The sequence below is a fragment of the Mytilus edulis genome, chromosome 7 (genome assembly GCF_963676685.1).
Source record: "Mytilus edulis chromosome 7, xbMytEdul2.2, whole genome shotgun sequence".
NCBI classification, from domain to species: domain Eukaryota; kingdom Metazoa; phylum Mollusca; class Bivalvia; order Mytilida; family Mytilidae; genus Mytilus; species Mytilus edulis.
In genome coordinates, this window is record NC_092350.1 from 69819212 (window position 1) to 69844512 (window position 25301).

The 25301-nt window shown below is 30.6% G+C and overlaps 1 long non-coding RNA gene across 1 annotated transcript; it reads left to right on the top strand.

Annotated features, from left to right (window-relative positions):
- Window positions 1–1688: 1688 nt before the first annotated feature.
- LOC139482081 (uncharacterized) lies at window positions 1689–19348 on the top strand. The gene is made up of 17 exons (XR_011654765.1): window positions 1689–2128; window positions 2873–2941; window positions 3704–4327; window positions 5072–5140; window positions 5903–6526; window positions 7271–7339; window positions 8102–8725; window positions 9470–9538; window positions 10301–10924; window positions 11669–11737; window positions 12500–13123; window positions 13868–13936; window positions 14699–15322; window positions 16067–16135; window positions 16898–17521; window positions 18266–18334; window positions 19097–19348. It is a non-coding gene; the product is annotated as an uncharacterized lncRNA (long non-coding RNA).
- The last annotated feature ends 5953 nt before the right edge of the window (window positions 19349–25301 follow it).

Genomic DNA, 25301 nt, shown 5'->3' on the forward strand with positions numbered 1-25301 from the left:
ATTTTAGAACACCTTCTGTTGATAAGTCACATGTTGAATTTAAATGTGGGAATGATATCATTGAATATTCTACTACTTATACATATTTAGGTTTAGTTTTAAGTGAATTTTTAGATTATAATGTAACTGCTAAAGCTGTTGCAGCTTCTGCAAATAGAGCACTTGGCCTTGTTATAGCCAAGTGCAAAATCTTAGGTGGTGTTACTCATAATGTCTTTTCAAAATTATATGAGAGTTTGGTGCTTCCAATTGTTGAATATGGTGCTGGTATTTGGGGTTGCAAAAATTTTTCTTTTATAAATGCCATCCATAATAGAGCTTGCATATTTTTTCTTGGAGTGGGTAAATATACTCCAAATGCTGCAGTTGCAGGGGATATGGGATGGATACCTATCTTTCAAAAACAATGGCAATGCTTAATTCGACTATGATGCCGTTTGAACAATATGAGTTCTGATCGTTTAAACAGAAAAATTTTCATATGGGCAGACATTATGAGTAAAAAACATAAGTGTATAAAAAATTGGAATTTTTATGTAAGGAAAACGTTTTCTGAGTATAATGCAGAACATTTGTGTATCATTACAGATTATGTTGATAGTACCTCAGTTGTCAATACTGTTATGTCTAAAATGTTTAGTAAATATGTCGAAAAGTGGCAAGGCAATTTACAATCAGAGAAAGCTTTATCTGGTAAAGGTGGTAACAAACTTCGTACATATAATTTATTTAAGAACAGTTTTGAAACGGAAACTTATTGTAAAATTCCAATGCCATTTTCGCAAAGGAGTTCTTTTGCCAAATTTCGATGTGGTGTAGCACCACTAAGAATAGAAACGGGGAGATTTGAAAAATTAATTTTAAAAGATCGAGTCTGTGATAATTGTATGAATATTTTAGAAGATGAAGCCCATGTTATTTTATCGTGTCCTTTGTATGATGATTTTAGAAAAAAATTATTTGATGAAGCAACACATTTTAATAGTGATTTTATGTCTTATGATGATAAACAGAAATTAGTGTTTTTATTTACAGATAATAATATGATTCGTAGCTGTGCCAAAGCCTGTAATCTTATTTTAAATAGACGTAGAAATGTTTTATACTGTAAATAATGTTAATGTCAATATGTTTTATAATAGATGCATACTTTATATAATTTTTAATGTTATAGTCTCTTGTAATTCTGTACAGAATGGCTCTCCTTTTATATTTATATATTTTTTACATTTAATGTAATGTTGTATTATATATTATTGAGAGATGAGACTTAAATAAAATATTGAATTGAATTGAAAATTGAATTGCGACTGATTTGCAAAAGGGATTTAATGGTTCCAATTATATTGTAGCCCAGTTCATTCCTTTATTTTTTAGCCAATCATTGATTTTTTTAACCAATTCATGCGTAATCATAAATTTTGTATTTTACATTGTAACACGATCGGAAAGATATAACACATTTTAAAAAGATTATATTTAATTGAGAATGAAAATTGGGATTGTTTTAAAGAGACACCAACCCGTCCAAAGAGCTAAAACAGCCGAAGTCTTCAACACAGCGACAAAATCCCGCACCTGGAGTCGTGCTTCAGCTGGGTCAGGATCCCTAATAGACCTTGAGATGAGGAACTCAGATGACGTAATTAAAAAAAAATATTAGTCCGCCATACAATTGTGGATGCTGTGATTTTAAAAATGGACATAAATGAACAATAAGAACTGTTTTATAGAGCTGATGTGATGAGAAAAGAAAGATGTAGATTTGACCTGAAATAAATTATTAGAAAGGACAATTTTTTTATTGAATTTTATGATCAGAATTTTGGGATTATTTCATGAGGAGAGTGACATTTTTCACCATCTTCCGGGGTCCAGCAATTTGCGAAACAAGTAATCTCACTTGCCACCCCGAAAATTTAACCAGACATGTATAAATGTATCAGCTTCGATATGAGCCATCATACATGTTCAAGTAAACGATATGGACTGAGCAACGGAGGAAAACGTTACCATTACGGCCTATGGAGAATTAATTGTAAATGTATACCCAAATTAGAAGCTTAATTCCAGAAGTTTTCAGGCTGATTTATGGATGATTTCACCTTGTACACCACCGAAAATGATGGTTAGTAGTTTTTTTATTTATACCTAGTTATTATAAATGGTTTAAGATAAATATTATTGATAAAGATCAGCAAAAACTCAATGAAATTTTCGCTTTTAAAATGCATTACTGGCACGGGGCTGAACACTTTTTTTAGGCACAATCATAACTTTGTTTACTTCCGAGATATCCAAAAGGAATTTGTTTACTATATTGAAAAAGGCAAGAAATAACTTTTAAATATTATTAAATTGTAAGTAAACATGACACAATATAGTCTTTGTTATGTAATTATCACTTCGGTCTACAGGAATACCTGATAATCATGGGAGATAACACACTTCATACGAGTAAAGTGAGATACATCATCGCATGTGGTTTTATCCAATGATTTGACCCCTGGTCAGTAGATATATGCAAAAAAACAGAAAACACATGTACATGTTTTTAGAAAATCATGAATTATTATTTTTAATGCACTTGAGCAAAACAAAAGATATTGTCATTTCTCAGTGAAAAGGGGGAGGGTCAAACCTTTTTAAAAAACAATATTTCTGCACCGATTCAACTATTAAGCTAGTTAGCTACTACCCATTGCTTCTAATATAAAAGGTTTAAATGAAGGTTACTAAGCCACAAGGGAGAAGCATTTGTCTTTCTTTGTAATTAAACTTTCAAGAAATAGATTTTTCTCTCTCAATAATACTTATGTATTTAAATCAAATGATAACACAGCCTGAGTAATTTTTTTTTGTCTTATTTCAGTTCCAGACATATCATTACTTTTTAACCTGAGATGGCAAACTAGAGGTTTTAAAAAGTCCTGAATAACTGGTAAGCATTTTGTTTTGTTAGGCAAGCTCTAAATTGTTTATTTATGGTATTTATGCAATTGAAATTACAGTCGGTATGTTAAAAATATGCAAATATGAAAACTGTTGCTATGGTCTTGATATTGAATGGAAAGGCTTAGTTACAGATCGTTTCGACTCAATATTTCGAGTTAAATCTTGCGGCAACTGTTTCTCACGTAACACTGCAAACTATATTTAGCACTATTTTGATCTGTCGTTATTTAATGACGCCATAATACATGTGATGTCACAATGTTTCCTTTAAAACCTCATGTGGATTTCTCACTGATAAAAGGTTTTCACTGAAATACATGTTAAAAACATTTTTTCTCAAATAGAATTATGTGAAAGGACAAGTTTTGAAAATTTGCACTATATTGCACTCTAATTATATGATAAGGATGACTTTCCCAGTAGTTTAGAGTGCTTTCCACAGTTTTAAATACCAGATTTCCACTAGTAAGAATAATTATTTTGGTGTTGGTTTTTTTATAAAATCTTCATTTTTGCATAATTTCTCTGCCAAAATGCACTTTAAGACACAAGAAAATTTTATAGAATGCTTTAACAGGGTCTGTGTATTGTAATTAAAGGTTATAATCAGAAGTTTTGTCCTTGTTTTGACTAGTGAATGTATTCTGGAAGAAATTAATTATACATACACATTGTATTCAAAATAAATGAATATAGCGACGAAAGTGTCATTGCCTTATAGTGCTAAAACAACTTTATTTTTTTTCAGAAATGGACAACAATACACAGATTTATTCAGAATGTTATACCGATGAAGATCACATAAAAATATTTGGAAAAATCAGAAGTATTGATTTCAATATGGGTCAGGATCCCTAATAGACCTTGAGATGAGGAACTCAGATGACGTAATTAAAAAAAATATTAGTCCGCCATACAATTGTGGATGCTGTGATTTTAAAAATGGACATAAATGAACAATAAGAACTGTTTTATAGAGCTGATGTGATGAGAAAAGAAAGATGTAGATTTGACCTGAAATAAATTATTAGAAAGGACAATTTTTTTATTGAATTTTATGATCAGAATTTTGGGATTATTTCATGAGGAGAGTGACATTTTTCACCATCTTCCGGGGTCCAGCAATTTGCGAAACAAGTAATCTCACTTGCCACCCCGAAAATTTAACCAGACATGTATAAATGTATCAGCTTCGATATGAGCCATCATACATGTTCAAGTAAACGATATGGACTGAGCAACGGAGGAAAACGTTACCATTACGGCCTATGGAGAATTAATTGTAAATGTATACCCAAATTAGAAGCTTAATTCCAGAAGTTTTCAGGCTGATTTATGGATGATTTCACCTTGTACACCACCGAAAATGATGGTTAGTAGTTTTTTTATTTATACCTAGTTATTATAAATGGTTTAAGATAAATATTATTGATAAAGATCAGCAAAAACTCAATGAAATTTTCGCTTTTAAAATGCATTACTGGCACGGGGCTGAACACTTTTTTTAGGCACAATCATAACTTTGTTTACTTCCGAGATATCCAAAAGGAATTTGTTTACTATATTGAAAAAGGCAAGAAATAACTTTTAAATATTATTAAATTGTAAGTAAACATGACACAATATAGTCTTTGTTATGTAATTATCACTTCGGTCTACAGGAATACCTGATAATCATGGGAGATAACACACTTCATACGAGTAAAGTGAGATACATCATCGCATGTGGTTTTATCCAATGATTTGACCCCTGGTCAGTAGATATATGCAAAAAAACAGAAAACACATGTACATGTTTTTAGAAAATCATGAATTATTATTTTTAATGCACTTGAGCAAAACAAAAGATATTGTCATTTCTCAGTGAAAAGGGGGAGGGTCAAACCTTTTTAAAAAACAATATTTCTGCACCGATTCAACTATTAAGCTAGTTAGCTACTACCCATTGCTTCTAATATAAAAGGTTTAAATGAAGGTTACTAAGCCACAAGGGAGAAGCATTTGTCTTTCTTTGTAATTAAACTTTCAAGAAATAGATTTTTCTCTCTCAATAATACTTATGTATTTAAATCAAATGATAACACAGCCTGAGTAATTTTTTTTTGTCTTATTTCAGTTCCAGACATATCATTACTTTTTAACCTGAGATGGCAAACTAGAGGTTTTAAAAAGTCCTGAATAACTGGTAAGCATTTTGTTTTGTTAGGCAAGCTCTAAATTGTTTATTTATGGTATTTATGCAATTGAAATTACAGTCGGTATGTTAAAAATATGCAAATATGAAAACTGTTGCTATGGTCTTGATATTGAATGGAAAGGCTTAGTTACAGATCGTTTCGACTCAATATTTCGAGTTAAATCTTGCGGCAACTGTTTCTCACGTAACACTGCAAACTATATTTAGCACTATTTTGATCTGTCGTTATTTAATGACGCCATAATACATGTGATGTCACAATGTTTCCTTTAAAACCTCATGTGGATTTCTCACTGATAAAAGGTTTTCACTGAAATACATGTTAAAAACATTTTTTCTCAAATAGAATTATGTGAAAGGACAAGTTTTGAAAATTTGCACTATATTGCACTCTAATTATATGATAAGGATGACTTTCCCAGTAGTTTAGAGTGCTTTCCACAGTTTTAAATACCAGATTTCCACTAGTAAGAATAATTATTTTGGTGTTGGTTTTTTTATAAAATCTTCATTTTTGCATAATTTCTCTGCCAAAATGCACTTTAAGACACAAGAAAATTTTATAGAATGCTTTAACAGGGTCTGTGTATTGTAATTAAAGGTTATAATCAGAAGTTTTGTCCTTGTTTTGACTAGTGAATGTATTCTGGAAGAAATTAATTATACATACACATTGTATTCAAAATAAATGAATATAGCGACGAAAGTGTCATTGCCTTATAGTGCTAAAACAACTTTATTTTTTTTCAGAAATGGACAACAATACACAGATTTATTCAGAATGTTATACCGATGAAGATCACATAAAAATATTTGGAAAAATCAGAAGTATTGATTTCAATATGGGTCAGGATCCCTAATAGACCTTGAGATGAGGAACTCAGATGACGTAATTAAAAAAAATATTAGTCCGCCATACAATTGTGGATGCTGTGATTTTAAAAATGGACATAAATGAACAATAAGAACTGTTTTATAGAGCTGATGTGATGAGAAAAGAAAGATGTAGATTTGACCTGAAATAAATTATTAGAAAGGACAATTTTTTTATTGAATTTTATGATCAGAATTTTGGGATTATTTCATGAGGAGAGTGACATTTTTCACCATCTTCCGGGGTCCAGCAATTTGCGAAACAAGTAATCTCACTTGCCACCCCGAAAATTTAACCAGACATGTATAAATGTATCAGCTTCGATATGAGCCATCATACATGTTCAAGTAAACGATATGGACTGAGCAACGGAGGAAAACGTTACCATTACGGCCTATGGAGAATTAATTGTAAATGTATACCCAAATTAGAAGCTTAATTCCAGAAGTTTTCAGGCTGATTTATGGATGATTTCACCTTGTACACCACCGAAAATGATGGTTAGTAGTTTTTTTATTTATACCTAGTTATTATAAATGGTTTAAGATAAATATTATTGATAAAGATCAGCAAAAACTCAATGAAATTTTCGCTTTTAAAATGCATTACTGGCACGGGGCTGAACACTTTTTTTAGGCACAATCATAACTTTGTTTACTTCCGAGATATCCAAAAGGAATTTGTTTACTATATTGAAAAAGGCAAGAAATAACTTTTAAATATTATTAAATTGTAAGTAAACATGACACAATATAGTCTTTGTTATGTAATTATCACTTCGGTCTACAGGAATACCTGATAATCATGGGAGATAACACACTTCATACGAGTAAAGTGAGATACATCATCGCATGTGGTTTTATCCAATGATTTGACCCCTGGTCAGTAGATATATGCAAAAAAACAGAAAACACATGTACATGTTTTTAGAAAATCATGAATTATTATTTTTAATGCACTTGAGCAAAACAAAAGATATTGTCATTTCTCAGTGAAAAGGGGGAGGGTCAAACCTTTTTAAAAAACAATATTTCTGCACCGATTCAACTATTAAGCTAGTTAGCTACTACCCATTGCTTCTAATATAAAAGGTTTAAATGAAGGTTACTAAGCCACAAGGGAGAAGCATTTGTCTTTCTTTGTAATTAAACTTTCAAGAAATAGATTTTTCTCTCTCAATAATACTTATGTATTTAAATCAAATGATAACACAGCCTGAGTAATTTTTTTTTGTCTTATTTCAGTTCCAGACATATCATTACTTTTTAACCTGAGATGGCAAACTAGAGGTTTTAAAAAGTCCTGAATAACTGGTAAGCATTTTGTTTTGTTAGGCAAGCTCTAAATTGTTTATTTATGGTATTTATGCAATTGAAATTACAGTCGGTATGTTAAAAATATGCAAATATGAAAACTGTTGCTATGGTCTTGATATTGAATGGAAAGGCTTAGTTACAGATCGTTTCGACTCAATATTTCGAGTTAAATCTTGCGGCAACTGTTTCTCACGTAACACTGCAAACTATATTTAGCACTATTTTGATCTGTCGTTATTTAATGACGCCATAATACATGTGATGTCACAATGTTTCCTTTAAAACCTCATGTGGATTTCTCACTGATAAAAGGTTTTCACTGAAATACATGTTAAAAACATTTTTTCTCAAATAGAATTATGTGAAAGGACAAGTTTTGAAAATTTGCACTATATTGCACTCTAATTATATGATAAGGATGACTTTCCCAGTAGTTTAGAGTGCTTTCCACAGTTTTAAATACCAGATTTCCACTAGTAAGAATAATTATTTTGGTGTTGGTTTTTTTATAAAATCTTCATTTTTGCATAATTTCTCTGCCAAAATGCACTTTAAGACACAAGAAAATTTTATAGAATGCTTTAACAGGGTCTGTGTATTGTAATTAAAGGTTATAATCAGAAGTTTTGTCCTTGTTTTGACTAGTGAATGTATTCTGGAAGAAATTAATTATACATACACATTGTATTCAAAATAAATGAATATAGCGACGAAAGTGTCATTGCCTTATAGTGCTAAAACAACTTTATTTTTTTTCAGAAATGGACAACAATACACAGATTTATTCAGAATGTTATACCGATGAAGATCACATAAAAATATTTGGAAAAATCAGAAGTATTGATTTCAATATGGGTCAGGATCCCTAATAGACCTTGAGATGAGGAACTCAGATGACGTAATTAAAAAAAATATTAGTCCGCCATACAATTGTGGATGCTGTGATTTTAAAAATGGACATAAATGAACAATAAGAACTGTTTTATAGAGCTGATGTGATGAGAAAAGAAAGATGTAGATTTGACCTGAAATAAATTATTAGAAAGGACAATTTTTTTATTGAATTTTATGATCAGAATTTTGGGATTATTTCATGAGGAGAGTGACATTTTTCACCATCTTCCGGGGTCCAGCAATTTGCGAAACAAGTAATCTCACTTGCCACCCCGAAAATTTAACCAGACATGTATAAATGTATCAGCTTCGATATGAGCCATCATACATGTTCAAGTAAACGATATGGACTGAGCAACGGAGGAAAACGTTACCATTACGGCCTATGGAGAATTAATTGTAAATGTATACCCAAATTAGAAGCTTAATTCCAGAAGTTTTCAGGCTGATTTATGGATGATTTCACCTTGTACACCACCGAAAATGATGGTTAGTAGTTTTTTTATTTATACCTAGTTATTATAAATGGTTTAAGATAAATATTATTGATAAAGATCAGCAAAAACTCAATGAAATTTTCGCTTTTAAAATGCATTACTGGCACGGGGCTGAACACTTTTTTTAGGCACAATCATAACTTTGTTTACTTCCGAGATATCCAAAAGGAATTTGTTTACTATATTGAAAAAGGCAAGAAATAACTTTTAAATATTATTAAATTGTAAGTAAACATGACACAATATAGTCTTTGTTATGTAATTATCACTTCGGTCTACAGGAATACCTGATAATCATGGGAGATAACACACTTCATACGAGTAAAGTGAGATACATCATCGCATGTGGTTTTATCCAATGATTTGACCCCTGGTCAGTAGATATATGCAAAAAAACAGAAAACACATGTACATGTTTTTAGAAAATCATGAATTATTATTTTTAATGCACTTGAGCAAAACAAAAGATATTGTCATTTCTCAGTGAAAAGGGGGAGGGTCAAACCTTTTTAAAAAACAATATTTCTGCACCGATTCAACTATTAAGCTAGTTAGCTACTACCCATTGCTTCTAATATAAAAGGTTTAAATGAAGGTTACTAAGCCACAAGGGAGAAGCATTTGTCTTTCTTTGTAATTAAACTTTCAAGAAATAGATTTTTCTCTCTCAATAATACTTATGTATTTAAATCAAATGATAACACAGCCTGAGTAATTTTTTTTTGTCTTATTTCAGTTCCAGACATATCATTACTTTTTAACCTGAGATGGCAAACTAGAGGTTTTAAAAAGTCCTGAATAACTGGTAAGCATTTTGTTTTGTTAGGCAAGCTCTAAATTGTTTATTTATGGTATTTATGCAATTGAAATTACAGTCGGTATGTTAAAAATATGCAAATATGAAAACTGTTGCTATGGTCTTGATATTGAATGGAAAGGCTTAGTTACAGATCGTTTCGACTCAATATTTCGAGTTAAATCTTGCGGCAACTGTTTCTCACGTAACACTGCAAACTATATTTAGCACTATTTTGATCTGTCGTTATTTAATGACGCCATAATACATGTGATGTCACAATGTTTCCTTTAAAACCTCATGTGGATTTCTCACTGATAAAAGGTTTTCACTGAAATACATGTTAAAAACATTTTTTCTCAAATAGAATTATGTGAAAGGACAAGTTTTGAAAATTTGCACTATATTGCACTCTAATTATATGATAAGGATGACTTTCCCAGTAGTTTAGAGTGCTTTCCACAGTTTTAAATACCAGATTTCCACTAGTAAGAATAATTATTTTGGTGTTGGTTTTTTTATAAAATCTTCATTTTTGCATAATTTCTCTGCCAAAATGCACTTTAAGACACAAGAAAATTTTATAGAATGCTTTAACAGGGTCTGTGTATTGTAATTAAAGGTTATAATCAGAAGTTTTGTCCTTGTTTTGACTAGTGAATGTATTCTGGAAGAAATTAATTATACATACACATTGTATTCAAAATAAATGAATATAGCGACGAAAGTGTCATTGCCTTATAGTGCTAAAACAACTTTATTTTTTTTCAGAAATGGACAACAATACACAGATTTATTCAGAATGTTATACCGATGAAGATCACATAAAAATATTTGGAAAAATCAGAAGTATTGATTTCAATATGGGTCAGGATCCCTAATAGACCTTGAGATGAGGAACTCAGATGACGTAATTAAAAAAAATATTAGTCCGCCATACAATTGTGGATGCTGTGATTTTAAAAATGGACATAAATGAACAATAAGAACTGTTTTATAGAGCTGATGTGATGAGAAAAGAAAGATGTAGATTTGACCTGAAATAAATTATTAGAAAGGACAATTTTTTTATTGAATTTTATGATCAGAATTTTGGGATTATTTCATGAGGAGAGTGACATTTTTCACCATCTTCCGGGGTCCAGCAATTTGCGAAACAAGTAATCTCACTTGCCACCCCGAAAATTTAACCAGACATGTATAAATGTATCAGCTTCGATATGAGCCATCATACATGTTCAAGTAAACGATATGGACTGAGCAACGGAGGAAAACGTTACCATTACGGCCTATGGAGAATTAATTGTAAATGTATACCCAAATTAGAAGCTTAATTCCAGAAGTTTTCAGGCTGATTTATGGATGATTTCACCTTGTACACCACCGAAAATGATGGTTAGTAGTTTTTTTATTTATACCTAGTTATTATAAATGGTTTAAGATAAATATTATTGATAAAGATCAGCAAAAACTCAATGAAATTTTCGCTTTTAAAATGCATTACTGGCACGGGGCTGAACACTTTTTTTAGGCACAATCATAACTTTGTTTACTTCCGAGATATCCAAAAGGAATTTGTTTACTATATTGAAAAAGGCAAGAAATAACTTTTAAATATTATTAAATTGTAAGTAAACATGACACAATATAGTCTTTGTTATGTAATTATCACTTCGGTCTACAGGAATACCTGATAATCATGGGAGATAACACACTTCATACGAGTAAAGTGAGATACATCATCGCATGTGGTTTTATCCAATGATTTGACCCCTGGTCAGTAGATATATGCAAAAAAACAGAAAACACATGTACATGTTTTTAGAAAATCATGAATTATTATTTTTAATGCACTTGAGCAAAACAAAAGATATTGTCATTTCTCAGTGAAAAGGGGGAGGGTCAAACCTTTTTAAAAAACAATATTTCTGCACCGATTCAACTATTAAGCTAGTTAGCTACTACCCATTGCTTCTAATATAAAAGGTTTAAATGAAGGTTACTAAGCCACAAGGGAGAAGCATTTGTCTTTCTTTGTAATTAAACTTTCAAGAAATAGATTTTTCTCTCTCAATAATACTTATGTATTTAAATCAAATGATAACACAGCCTGAGTAATTTTTTTTTGTCTTATTTCAGTTCCAGACATATCATTACTTTTTAACCTGAGATGGCAAACTAGAGGTTTTAAAAAGTCCTGAATAACTGGTAAGCATTTTGTTTTGTTAGGCAAGCTCTAAATTGTTTATTTATGGTATTTATGCAATTGAAATTACAGTCGGTATGTTAAAAATATGCAAATATGAAAACTGTTGCTATGGTCTTGATATTGAATGGAAAGGCTTAGTTACAGATCGTTTCGACTCAATATTTCGAGTTAAATCTTGCGGCAACTGTTTCTCACGTAACACTGCAAACTATATTTAGCACTATTTTGATCTGTCGTTATTTAATGACGCCATAATACATGTGATGTCACAATGTTTCCTTTAAAACCTCATGTGGATTTCTCACTGATAAAAGGTTTTCACTGAAATACATGTTAAAAACATTTTTTCTCAAATAGAATTATGTGAAAGGACAAGTTTTGAAAATTTGCACTATATTGCACTCTAATTATATGATAAGGATGACTTTCCCAGTAGTTTAGAGTGCTTTCCACAGTTTTAAATACCAGATTTCCACTAGTAAGAATAATTATTTTGGTGTTGGTTTTTTTATAAAATCTTCATTTTTGCATAATTTCTCTGCCAAAATGCACTTTAAGACACAAGAAAATTTTATAGAATGCTTTAACAGGGTCTGTGTATTGTAATTAAAGGTTATAATCAGAAGTTTTGTCCTTGTTTTGACTAGTGAATGTATTCTGGAAGAAATTAATTATACATACACATTGTATTCAAAATAAATGAATATAGCGACGAAAGTGTCATTGCCTTATAGTGCTAAAACAACTTTATTTTTTTTCAGAAATGGACAACAATACACAGATTTATTCAGAATGTTATACCGATGAAGATCACATAAAAATATTTGGAAAAATCAGAAGTATTGATTTCAATATGGGTCAGGATCCCTAATAGACCTTGAGATGAGGAACTCAGATGACGTAATTAAAAAAAATATTAGTCCGCCATACAATTGTGGATGCTGTGATTTTAAAAATGGACATAAATGAACAATAAGAACTGTTTTATAGAGCTGATGTGATGAGAAAAGAAAGATGTAGATTTGACCTGAAATAAATTATTAGAAAGGACAATTTTTTTATTGAATTTTATGATCAGAATTTTGGGATTATTTCATGAGGAGAGTGACATTTTTCACCATCTTCCGGGGTCCAGCAATTTGCGAAACAAGTAATCTCACTTGCCACCCCGAAAATTTAACCAGACATGTATAAATGTATCAGCTTCGATATGAGCCATCATACATGTTCAAGTAAACGATATGGACTGAGCAACGGAGGAAAACGTTACCATTACGGCCTATGGAGAATTAATTGTAAATGTATACCCAAATTAGAAGCTTAATTCCAGAAGTTTTCAGGCTGATTTATGGATGATTTCACCTTGTACACCACCGAAAATGATGGTTAGTAGTTTTTTTATTTATACCTAGTTATTATAAATGGTTTAAGATAAATATTATTGATAAAGATCAGCAAAAACTCAATGAAATTTTCGCTTTTAAAATGCATTACTGGCACGGGGCTGAACACTTTTTTTAGGCACAATCATAACTTTGTTTACTTCCGAGATATCCAAAAGGAATTTGTTTACTATATTGAAAAAGGCAAGAAATAACTTTTAAATATTATTAAATTGTAAGTAAACATGACACAATATAGTCTTTGTTATGTAATTATCACTTCGGTCTACAGGAATACCTGATAATCATGGGAGATAACACACTTCATACGAGTAAAGTGAGATACATCATCGCATGTGGTTTTATCCAATGATTTGACCCCTGGTCAGTAGATATATGCAAAAAAACAGAAAACACATGTACATGTTTTTAGAAAATCATGAATTATTATTTTTAATGCACTTGAGCAAAACAAAAGATATTGTCATTTCTCAGTGAAAAGGGGGAGGGTCAAACCTTTTTAAAAAACAATATTTCTGCACCGATTCAACTATTAAGCTAGTTAGCTACTACCCATTGCTTCTAATATAAAAGGTTTAAATGAAGGTTACTAAGCCACAAGGGAGAAGCATTTGTCTTTCTTTGTAATTAAACTTTCAAGAAATAGATTTTTCTCTCTCAATAATACTTATGTATTTAAATCAAATGATAACACAGCCTGAGTAATTTTTTTTTGTCTTATTTCAGTTCCAGACATATCATTACTTTTTAACCTGAGATGGCAAACTAGAGGTTTTAAAAAGTCCTGAATAACTGGTAAGCATTTTGTTTTGTTAGGCAAGCTCTAAATTGTTTATTTATGGTATTTATGCAATTGAAATTACAGTCGGTATGTTAAAAATATGCAAATATGAAAACTGTTGCTATGGTCTTGATATTGAATGGAAAGGCTTAGTTACAGATCGTTTCGACTCAATATTTCGAGTTAAATCTTGCGGCAACTGTTTCTCACGTAACACTGCAAACTATATTTAGCACTATTTTGATCTGTCGTTATTTAATGACGCCATAATACATGTGATGTCACAATGTTTCCTTTAAAACCTCATGTGGATTTCTCACTGATAAAAGGTTTTCACTGAAATACATGTTAAAAACATTTTTTCTCAAATAGAATTATGTGAAAGGACAAGTTTTGAAAATTTGCACTATATTGCACTCTAATTATATGATAAGGATGACTTTCCCAGTAGTTTAGAGTGCTTTCCACAGTTTTAAATACCAGATTTCCACTAGTAAGAATAATTATTTTGGTGTTGGTTTTTTTATAAAATCTTCATTTTTGCATAATTTCTCTGCCAAAATGCACTTTAAGACACAAGAAAATTTTATAGAATGCTTTAACAGGGTCTGTGTATTGTAATTAAAGGTTATAATCAGAAGTTTTGTCCTTGTTTTGACTAGTGAATGTATTCTGGAAGAAATTAATTATACATACACATTGTATTCAAAATAAATGAATATAGCGACGAAAGTGTCATTGCCTTATAGTGCTAAAACAACTTTATTTTTTTTCAGAAATGGACAACAATACACAGATTTATTCAGAATGTTATACCGATGAAGATCACATAAAAATATTTGGAAAAATCAGAAGTATTGATTTCAATATGGGTCAGGATCCCTAATAGACCTTGAGATGAGGAACTCAGATGACGTAATTAAAAAAAATATTAGTCCGCCATACAATTGTGGATGCTGTGATTTTAAAAATGGACATAAATGAACAATAAGAACTGTTTTATAGAGCTGATGTGATGAGAAAAGAAAGATGTAGATTTGACCTGAAATAAATTATTAGAAAGGACAATTTTTTTATTGAATTTTATGATCAGAATTTTGGGATTATTTCATGAGGAGAGTGACATTTTTCACCATCTTCCGGGGTCCAGCAATTTGCGAAACAAGTAATCTCACTTGCCACCCCGAAAATTTAACCAGACATGTATAAATGTATCAGCTTCGATATGAGCCATCATACATGTTCAAGTAAACGATATGGACTGAGCAACGGAGGAAAACGTTACCATTACGGCCTATGGAGAATTAATTGTAAATGTATACCCAAATTAGAAGCTTAATTCCAGAAGTTTTCAGGCTGATTTATGGATGATTTCACCTTGTACACCACCGAAAATGATGGTTAGTAGTTTTTTTATTTATACCTAGTTATTATAAATGGTTTAAGATAAATATTATTGATAAAGATCAGCAAAAACTCAATGAAATTTTCGCTTTTAAAATGCATTACTGGCACGGGGCTGAACACTTTTTTTAGGCACAATCATAACTTTGTTTACTTCCGAGATATCCAAAAGGAATTTGTTTACTATATTGAAAAAGGCAAGAAATAACTTTTAAATATTATTAAATTGTAAGTAAACATGACACAATATAGTCTTTGTTATGTAATTATCACTTCGGTCTACAGGAATACCTGATAATCATGGGAGATAACACACTTCATACGAGTAAAGTGAGATACATCATCGCATGTGGTTTTATCCAATGATTTGACCCCTGGTCAGTAGATATATGCAAAAAAACAGAAAACACATGTACATGTTTTTAGAAAATCATGAATTATTATTTTTAATGCACTTGAGCAAAACAAAAGATATTGTCATTTCTCAGTGAAAAGGGGGAGGGTCAAACCTTTTTAAAAAACAATATTTCTGCACCGATTCAACTATTAAGCTAGTTAGCTACTACCCATTGCTTCTAATATAAAAGGTTTAAATGAAGGTTACTAAGCCACAAGGGAGAAGCATTTGTCTTTCTTTGTAATTAAACTTTCAAGAAATAGATTTTTCTCTCTCAATAATACTTATGTATTTAAATCAAATGATAACACAGCCTGAGTAATTTTTTTTTGTCTTATTTCAGTTCCAGACATATCATTACTTTTTAACCTGAGATGGCAAACTAGAGGTTTTAAAAAGTCCTGAATAACTGGTAAGCATTTTGTTTTGTTAGGCAAGCTCTAAATTGTTTATTTATGGTATTTATGCAATTGAAATTACAGTCGGTATGTTAAAAATATGCAAATATGAAAACTGTTGCTATGGTCTTGATATTGAATGGAAAGGCTTAGTTACAGATCGTTTCGACTCAATATTTCGAGTTAAATCTTGCGGCAACTGTTTCTCACGTAACACTGCAAACTATATTTAGCACTATTTTGATCTGTCGTTATTTAATGACGCCATAATACATGTGATGTCACAATGTTTCCTTTAAAACCTCATGTGGATTTCTCACTGATAAAAGGTTTTCACTGAAATACATGTTAAAAACATTTTTTCTCAAATAGAATTATGTGAAAGGACAAGTTTTGAAAATTTGCACTATATTGCACTCTAATTATATGATAAGGATGACTTTCCCAGTAGTTTAGAGTGCTTTCCACAGTTTTAAATACCAGATTTCCACTAGTAAGAATAATTATTTTGGTGTTGGTTTTTTTATAAAATCTTCATTTTTGCATAATTTCTCTGCCAAAATGCACTTTAAGACACAAGAAAATTTTATAGAATGCTTTAACAGGGTCTGTGTATTGTAATTAAAGGTTATAATCAGAAGTTTTGTCCTTGTTTTGACTAGTGAATGTATTCTGGAAGAAATTAATTATACATACACATTGTATTCAAAATAAATGAATATAGCGACGAAAGTGTCATTGCCTTATAGTGCTAAAACAACTTTATTTTTTTTCAGAAATGGACAACAATACACAGATTTATTCAGAATGTTATACCGATGAAGATCACATAAAAATATTTGGAAAAATCAGAAGTATTGATTTCAATATGGGTCAGGATCCCTAATAGACCTTGAGATGAGGAACTCAGATGACGTAATTAAAAAAAATATTAGTCCGCCATACAATTGTGGATGCTGTGATTTTAAAAATGGACATAAATGAACAATAAGAACTGTTTTATAGAGCTGATGTGATGAGAAAAGAAAGATGTAGATTTGACCTGAAATAAATTATTAGAAAGGACAATTTTTTTATTGAATTTTATGATCAGAATTTTGGGATTATTTCATGAGGAGAGTGACATTTTTCACCATCTTCCGGGGTCCAGCAATTTGCGAAACAAGTAATCTCACTTGCCACCCCGAAAATTTAACCAGACATGTATAAATGTATCAGCTTCGATATGAGCCATCATACATGTTCAAGTAAACGATATGGACTGAGCAACGGAGGAAAACGTTACCATTACGGCCTATGGAGAATTAATTGTAAATGTATACCCAAATTAGAAGCTTAATTCCAGAAGTTTTCAGGCTGATTTATGGATGATTTCACCTTGTACACCACCGAAAATGATGGTTAGTAGTTTTTTTATTTATACCTAGTTATTATAAATGGTTTAAGATAAATATTATTGATAAAGATCAGCAAAAACTCAATGAAATTTTCGCTTTTAAAATGCATTACTGGCACGGGGCTGAACACTTTTTTTAGGCACAATCATAACTTTGTTTACTTCCGAGATATCCAAAAGGAATTTGTTTACTATATTGAAAAAGGCAAGAAATAACTTTTAAATATTATTAAATTGTAAGTAAACATGACACAATATAGTCTTTGTTATGTAATTATCACTTCGGTCTACAGGAATACCTGATAATCATGGGAGATAACACACTTCATACGAGTAAAGTGAGATACATCATCGCATGTGGTTTTATCCAATGATTTGACCCCTGGTCAGTAGATATATGCAAAAAAACAGAAAACACATGTACATGTTTTTAGAAAATCATGAATTATTATTTTTAATGCACTTGAGCAAAACAAAAGATATTGTCATTTCTCAGTGAAAAGGGGGAGGGTCAAACCTTTTTAAAAAACAATATTTCTGCACCGATTCAACTATTAAGCTAGTTAGCTACTACCCATTGCTTCTAATATAAAAGGTTTAAATGAAGGTTACTAAGCCACAAGGGAGAAGCATTTGTCTTTCTTTGTAATTAAACTTTCAAGAAATAGATTTTTCTCTCTCAATAATACTTATGTATTTAAATCAAATGATAACACAGCCTGAGTAATTTTTTTTTGTCTTATTTCAGTTCCAGACATATCATTACTTTTTAACCTGAGATGGCAAACTAGAGGTTTTAAAAAGTCCTGAATAACTGGTAAGCATTTTGTTTTGTTAGGCAAGCTCTAAATTGTTTATTTATGGTATTTATGCAATTGAAATTACAGTCGGTATGTTAAAAATATGCAAATATGAAAACTGTTGCTATGGTCTTGATATTGAATGGAAAGGCTTAGTTACAGATCGTTTCGACTCAATATTTCGAGTTAAATCTTGCGGCAACTGTTTCTCACGTAACACTGCAAACTATATTTAGCACTATTTTGATCTGTCGTTATTTAATGACGCCATAATACATGTGATGTCACAATGTTTCCTTTAAAACCTCATGTGGATTTCTCACTGATAAAAGGTTTTCACTGAAATACATGTTAAAAACATTTTTTCTCAAATAGAATTATGTGAAAGGACAAGTTTTGAAAATTTGCACTATATTGCACTCTAATTATATGATAAGGATGACTTTCCCAGTAGTTTAGAGTGCTTTCCACAGTTTTAAATACCAGATTTCCACTAGTAAGAATAATTATTTTGGTGTTGGTTTTTTTATAAAATCTTCATTTTTGCATAATTTCTCTGCCAAAATGCACTTTAAGACACAAGAAAATTTTATAGAATGCTTTAACAGGGTCTGTGTATTGTAATTAAAGGTTATAATCAGAAGTTTTGTCCTTGTTTTGACTAGTGAATGTATTCTGGAAGAAATTAATTATACATACACATTGTATTCAAAATAAATGAATATAGCGACGAAAGTGTCATTGCCTTATAGTGCTAAAACAACTTTATTTTTTTTCAGAAATGGACAACAATACACAGATTTATTCAGAATGTTATACCGATGAAGATCACATAAAAATATTTGGAAAAATCAGAAGTATTGATTTCAATATGGGTCAGGATCCCTAATAGACCTTGAGATGAGGAACTCAGATGACGTAATTAAAAAAAATATTAGTCCGCCATACAATTGTGGATGCTGTGATTTTAAAAATGGACATAAATGAACAATAAGAACTGTTTTATAGAGCTGATGTGATGAGAAAAGAAAGATGTAGATTTGACCTGAAATAAATTATTAGAAAGGACAATTTTTTTATTGAATTTTATGATCAGAATTTTGGGATTATTTCATGAGGAGAGTGACATTTTTCACCATCTTCCGGGGTCCAGCAATTTGCGAAACAAGTAATCTCACTTGCCACCCCGAAAATTTAACCAGACATGTATAAATGTATCAGCTTCGATATGAGCCATCATACATGTTCAAGTAAACGATATGGACTGAGCAACGGAGGAAAACGTTACCATTACGGCCTATGGAGAATTAATTGTAAATGTATACCCAAATTAGAAGCTTAATTCCAGAAGTTTTCAGGCTGATTTATGGATGATTTCACCTTGTACACCACCGAAAATGATGGTTAGTAGTTTTTTTATTTATACCTAGTTATTATAAATGGTTTAAGATAAATATTATTGATAAAGATCAGCAAAAACTCAATGAAATTTTCGCTTTTAAAATGCATTACTGGCACGGGGCTGAACACTTTTTTTAGGCACAATCATAACTTTGTTTACTTCCGAGATATCCAAAAGGAATTTGTTTACTATATTGAAAAAGGCAAGAAATAACTTTTAAATATTATTAAATTGTAAGTAAACATGACACAATATAGTCTTTGTTATGTAATTATCACTTCGGTCTACAGGAATACCTGATAATCATGGGAGATAACACACTTCATACGAGTAAAGTGAGATACATCATCGCATGTGGTTTTATCCAATGATTTGACCCCTGGTCAGTAGATATATGCAAAAAAACAGAAAACACATGTACATGTTTTTAGAAAATCATGAATTATTATTTTTAATGCACTTGAGCAAAACAAAAGATATTGTCATTTCTCAGTGAAAAGGGGGAGGGTCAAACCTTTTTAAAAAACAATATTTCTGCACCGATTCAACTATTAAGCTAGTTAGCTACTACCCATTGCTTCTAATATAAAAGGTTTAAATGAAGGTTACTAAGCCACAAGGGAGAAGCATTTGTCTTTCTTTGTAATTAAACTTTCAAGAAATAGATTTTTCTCTCTCAATAATACTTATGTATTTAAATCAAATGATAACACAGCCTGAGTAATTTTTTTTTGTCTTATTTCAGTTCCAGACATATCATTACTTTTTAACCTGAGATGGCAAACTAGAGGTTTTAAAAAGTCCTGAATAACTGGTAAGCATTTTGTTTTGTTAGGCAAGCTCTAAATTGTTTATTTATGGTATTTATGCAATTGAAATTACAGTCGGTATGTTAAAAATATGCAAATATGAAAACTGTTGCTATGGTCTTGATATTGAATGGAAAGGCTTAGTTACAGATCGTTTCGACTCAATATTTCGAGTTAAATCTTGCGGCAACTGTTTCTCACGTAACACTGCAAACTATATTTAGCACTATTTTGATCTGTCGTTATTTAATGACGCCATAATACATGTGATGTCACAATGTTTCCTTTAAAACCTCATGTGGATTTCTCACTGATAAAAGGTTTTCACTGAAATACATGTTAAAAACATTTTTTCTCAAATAGAATTATGTGAAAGGACAAGTTTTGAAAATTTGCACTATATTGCACTCTAATTATATGATAAGGATGACTTTCCCAGTAGTTTAGAGTGCTTTCCACAGTTTTAAATACCAGATTTCCACTAGTAAGAATAATTATTTTGGTGTTGGTTTTTTTATAAAATCTTCATTTTTGCATAATTTCTCTGCCAAAATGCACTTTAAGACACAAGAAAATTTTATAGAATGCTTTAACAGGGTCTGTGTATTGTAATTAAAGGTTATAATCAGAAGTTTTGTCCTTGTTTTGACTAGTGAATGTATTCTGGAAGAAATTAATTATACATACACATTGTATTCAAAATAAATGAATATAGCGACGAAAGTGTCATTGCCTTATAGTGCTAAAACAACTTTATTTTTTTTCAGAAATGGACAACAATACACAGATTTATTCAGAATGTTATACCGATGAAGATCACATAAAAATATTTGGAAAAATCAGAAGTATTGATTTCAATAAGAAGCTTAATTCCAGAAGTTTTCAGGCTGATTTATGGATGATTTCACCTTGTACACCACCGAAAATGATGGTTAGTAGTTTTTTTATTTATACCTAGTTATTATAAATGGTTTAAGATAAATATTATTGATAAAGATCAGCAAAAACTCAATGAAATTTTCGCTTTTAAAATGCATTACTGGCACGGGGCTGAACACTTTTTTTAGGCACAATCATAACTTTGTTTACTTCCGAGATATCCTAAAGGAATTTGTTTACTATATTGAAAAAGGCAAGAAATAACTTTTAAATATTATTAAATTGTAAGTAAACATGACACAATATAGTCTTTGTTATGTAATTATCACTTCGGTCTACAGGAATACCTGATAATCATGGGAGATAACACACTTCATACGAGTAAAGTGAGATACATCATCGCATGTGGTTTTATCCAATGATTTGACCCCTGGTCAGTAGATATATGCAAAAAAACAGAAAACACATGTACATGTTTTTAGAAAATCATGAATTATTATTTTTAATGCACTTGAGCAAAACAAAAGATATTGTCATTTCTCAGTGAAAAGGGGGAGGGTCAAACCTTTTTAAAAAACAATATTTCTGCACCGATTCAACTATTAAGCTAGTTAGCTACTACCCATTGCTTCTAATATAAAAGGTTTAAATGAAGGTTACTAAGCCACAAGGGAGAAGCATTTGTCTTTCTTTGTAATTAAACTTTCAAGAAATAGATTTTTCTCTCTCAATAATACTTATGTATTTAAATCAAATGATAACACAGCCTGAGTAATTTTTTTTTGTCTTATTTCAGTTCCAGACATATCATTACTTTTTAACCTGAGATGGCAAACTAGAGGTTTTAAAAAGTCCTGAATAACTGGTAAGCATTTTGTTTTGTTAGGCAAGCTCTAAATTGTTTATTTATGGTATTTATGCAATTGAAATTACAGTCGGTATGTTAAAAATATGCAAATATGAAAACTGTTGCTATGGTCTTGATATTGAATGGAAAGGCTTAGTTACAGATCGTTTCGACTCAATATTTCGAGTTAAATCTTGCGGCAACTGTTTCTCACGTAACACTGCAAACTATATTTAGCACTATTTTGATCTGTCGTTATTTAATGACGCCATAATACATGTGATGTCACAATGTTTCCTTTAAAACCTCATGTGGATTTCTCACTGATAAAAGGTTTTCACTGAAATACATGTTAAAAACATTTTTTCTCAAATAGAATTATGTGAAAGGACAAGTTTTGAAAATTTGCACTATATTGCACTCTAATTATATGATAAGGATGACTTTCCCAGTAGTTTAGAGTGCTTTCCACAGTTTTAAATACCAGATTTCCACTAGTAAGAATAATTATTTTGGTGTTGGTTTTTTTATAAAATCTTCATTTTTGCATAATTTCTCTGCCAAAATGCACTTTAAGACACAAGAAAATTTTATAGAATGCTTTAACAGGGTCTGTGTATTGTAATTAAAGGTTATAATCAGAAGTTTTGTCCTTGTTTTGACTAGTGAATGTATTCTGGAAGAAATTAATTATACATACACATTGTATTCAAAATAAATGAATATAGCGACGAAAGTGTCATTGCCTTATAGTGCTAAAACAACTTTATTTTTTTTCAGAAATGGACAACAATACACAGATTTATTCAGAATGTTATACCGATGAAGATCACATAAAAATATTTGGAAAAATCAGAAGTATTGATTTCAATATAGAAGCTTAATTCCAGAAGTTTTCAGGCTGATTTATGGATGATTTCACCTTGTACACCACCGAAAATGATGGTTAGTAGTTTTTTTATTTATACCTAGTTATTATAAATGGTTTAAGATAAATATTATTGATAAAGATCAGCAAAAACTCAATGAAATTTTCGCTTTTAAAATGCATTACTGGCACGGGGCTGAACACTTTTTTTAGGCACAATCATAACTTTGTTTACTTCCGAGATATCCTAAAGGAATTTGTTTACTATATTGAAAAAGGCAAGAAATAACTTTTAAATATTATTAAATTGTAAGTAAACATGACACAATATAGTCTTTGTTATGTAATTATCACTTCGGTCTACAGGAATACCTGATAATCATGGGAGATAACACACTTCATACGAGTAAAGTGAGATACATCATCGCATGTGGTTTTATCCAATGATTTGACCCCTGGTCAGTAGATATATGCAAAAAAACAGAAAACACATGTACATGTTTTTAGAAAATCATGAATTATTATTTTTAATGCACTTGAGCAAAACAAAAGATATTGTCATTTCTCAGTGAAAAGGGGGAGGGTCAAACCTTTTTAAAAAACAATATTTCTGCACCGATTCAACTATTAAGCTAGTTAGCTACTACCCATTGCTTCTAATATAAAAGGTTTAAATGAAGGTTACTAAGCCACAAGGGAGAAGCATTTGTCTTTCTTTGTAATTAAACTTTCAAGAAATAGATTTTTCTCTCTCAATAATACTTATGTATTTAAATCAAATGATAACACAGCCTGAGTAATTTTTTTTTGTCTTATTTCAGTTCCAGACATATCATTACTTTTTAACCTGAGATGGCAAACTAGAGGTTTTAAAAAGTCCTGAATAACTGGTAAGCATTTTGTTTTGTTAGGCAAGCTCTAAATTGTTTATTTATGGTATTTATGCAATTGAAATTACAGTCGGTATGTTAAAAATATGCAAATATGAAAACTGTTGCTATGGTCTTGATATTGAATGGAAAGGCTTAGTTACAGATCGTTTCGACTCAATATTTCGAGTTAAATCTTGCGGCAACTGTTTCTCACGTAACACTGCAAACTATATTTAGCACTATTTTGATCTGTCGTTATTTAATGACGCCATAATACATGTGATGTCACAATGTTTCCTTTAAAACCTCATGTGGATTTCTCACTGATAAAAGGTTTTCACTGAAATACATGTTAAAAACATTTTTTCTCAAATAGAATTATGTGAAAGGACAAGTTTTGAAAATTTGCACTATATTGCACTCTAATTATATGATAAGGATGACTTTCCCAGTAGTTTAGAGTGCTTTCCACAGTTTTAAATACCAGATTTCCACTAGTAAGAATAATTATTTTGGTGTTGGTTTTTTTATAAAATCTTCATTTTTGCATAATTTCTCTGCCAAAATGCACTTTAAGACACAAGAAAATTTTATAGAATGCTTTAACAGGGTCTGTGTATTGTAATTAAAGGTTATAATCAGAAGTTTTGTCCTTGTTTTGACTAGTGAATGTATTCTGGAAGAAATTAATTATACATACACATTGTATTCAAAATAAATGAATATAGCGACGAAAGTGTCATTGCCTTATAGTGCTAAAACAACTTTATTTTTTTTCAGAAATGGACAACAATACACAGATTTATTCAGAATGTTATACCGATGAAGATCACATAAAAATATTTGGAAAAATCAGAAGTATTGATTTCAATATAGAAGCTTAATTCCAGAAGTTTTCAGGCTGATTTATGGATGATTTCACCTTGTACACCACCGAAAATGATGGTTAGTAGTTTTTTTATTTATACCTAGTTATTATAAATGGTTTAAGATAAATATTATTGATAAAGATCAGCAAAAACTCAATGAAATTTTCGCTTTTAAAATGCATTACTGGCACGGGGCTGAACACTTTTTTTAGGCACAATCATAACTTTGTTTACTTCCGAGATATCCTAAAGGAATTTGTTTACTATATTGAAAAAGGCAAGAAATAACTTTTAAATATTATTAAATTGTAAGTAAACATGACACAATATAGTCTTTGTTATGTAATTATCACTTCGGTCTACAGGAATACCTGATAATCATGGGAGATAACACACTTCATACGAGTAAAGTGAGATACATCATCGCATGTGGTTTTA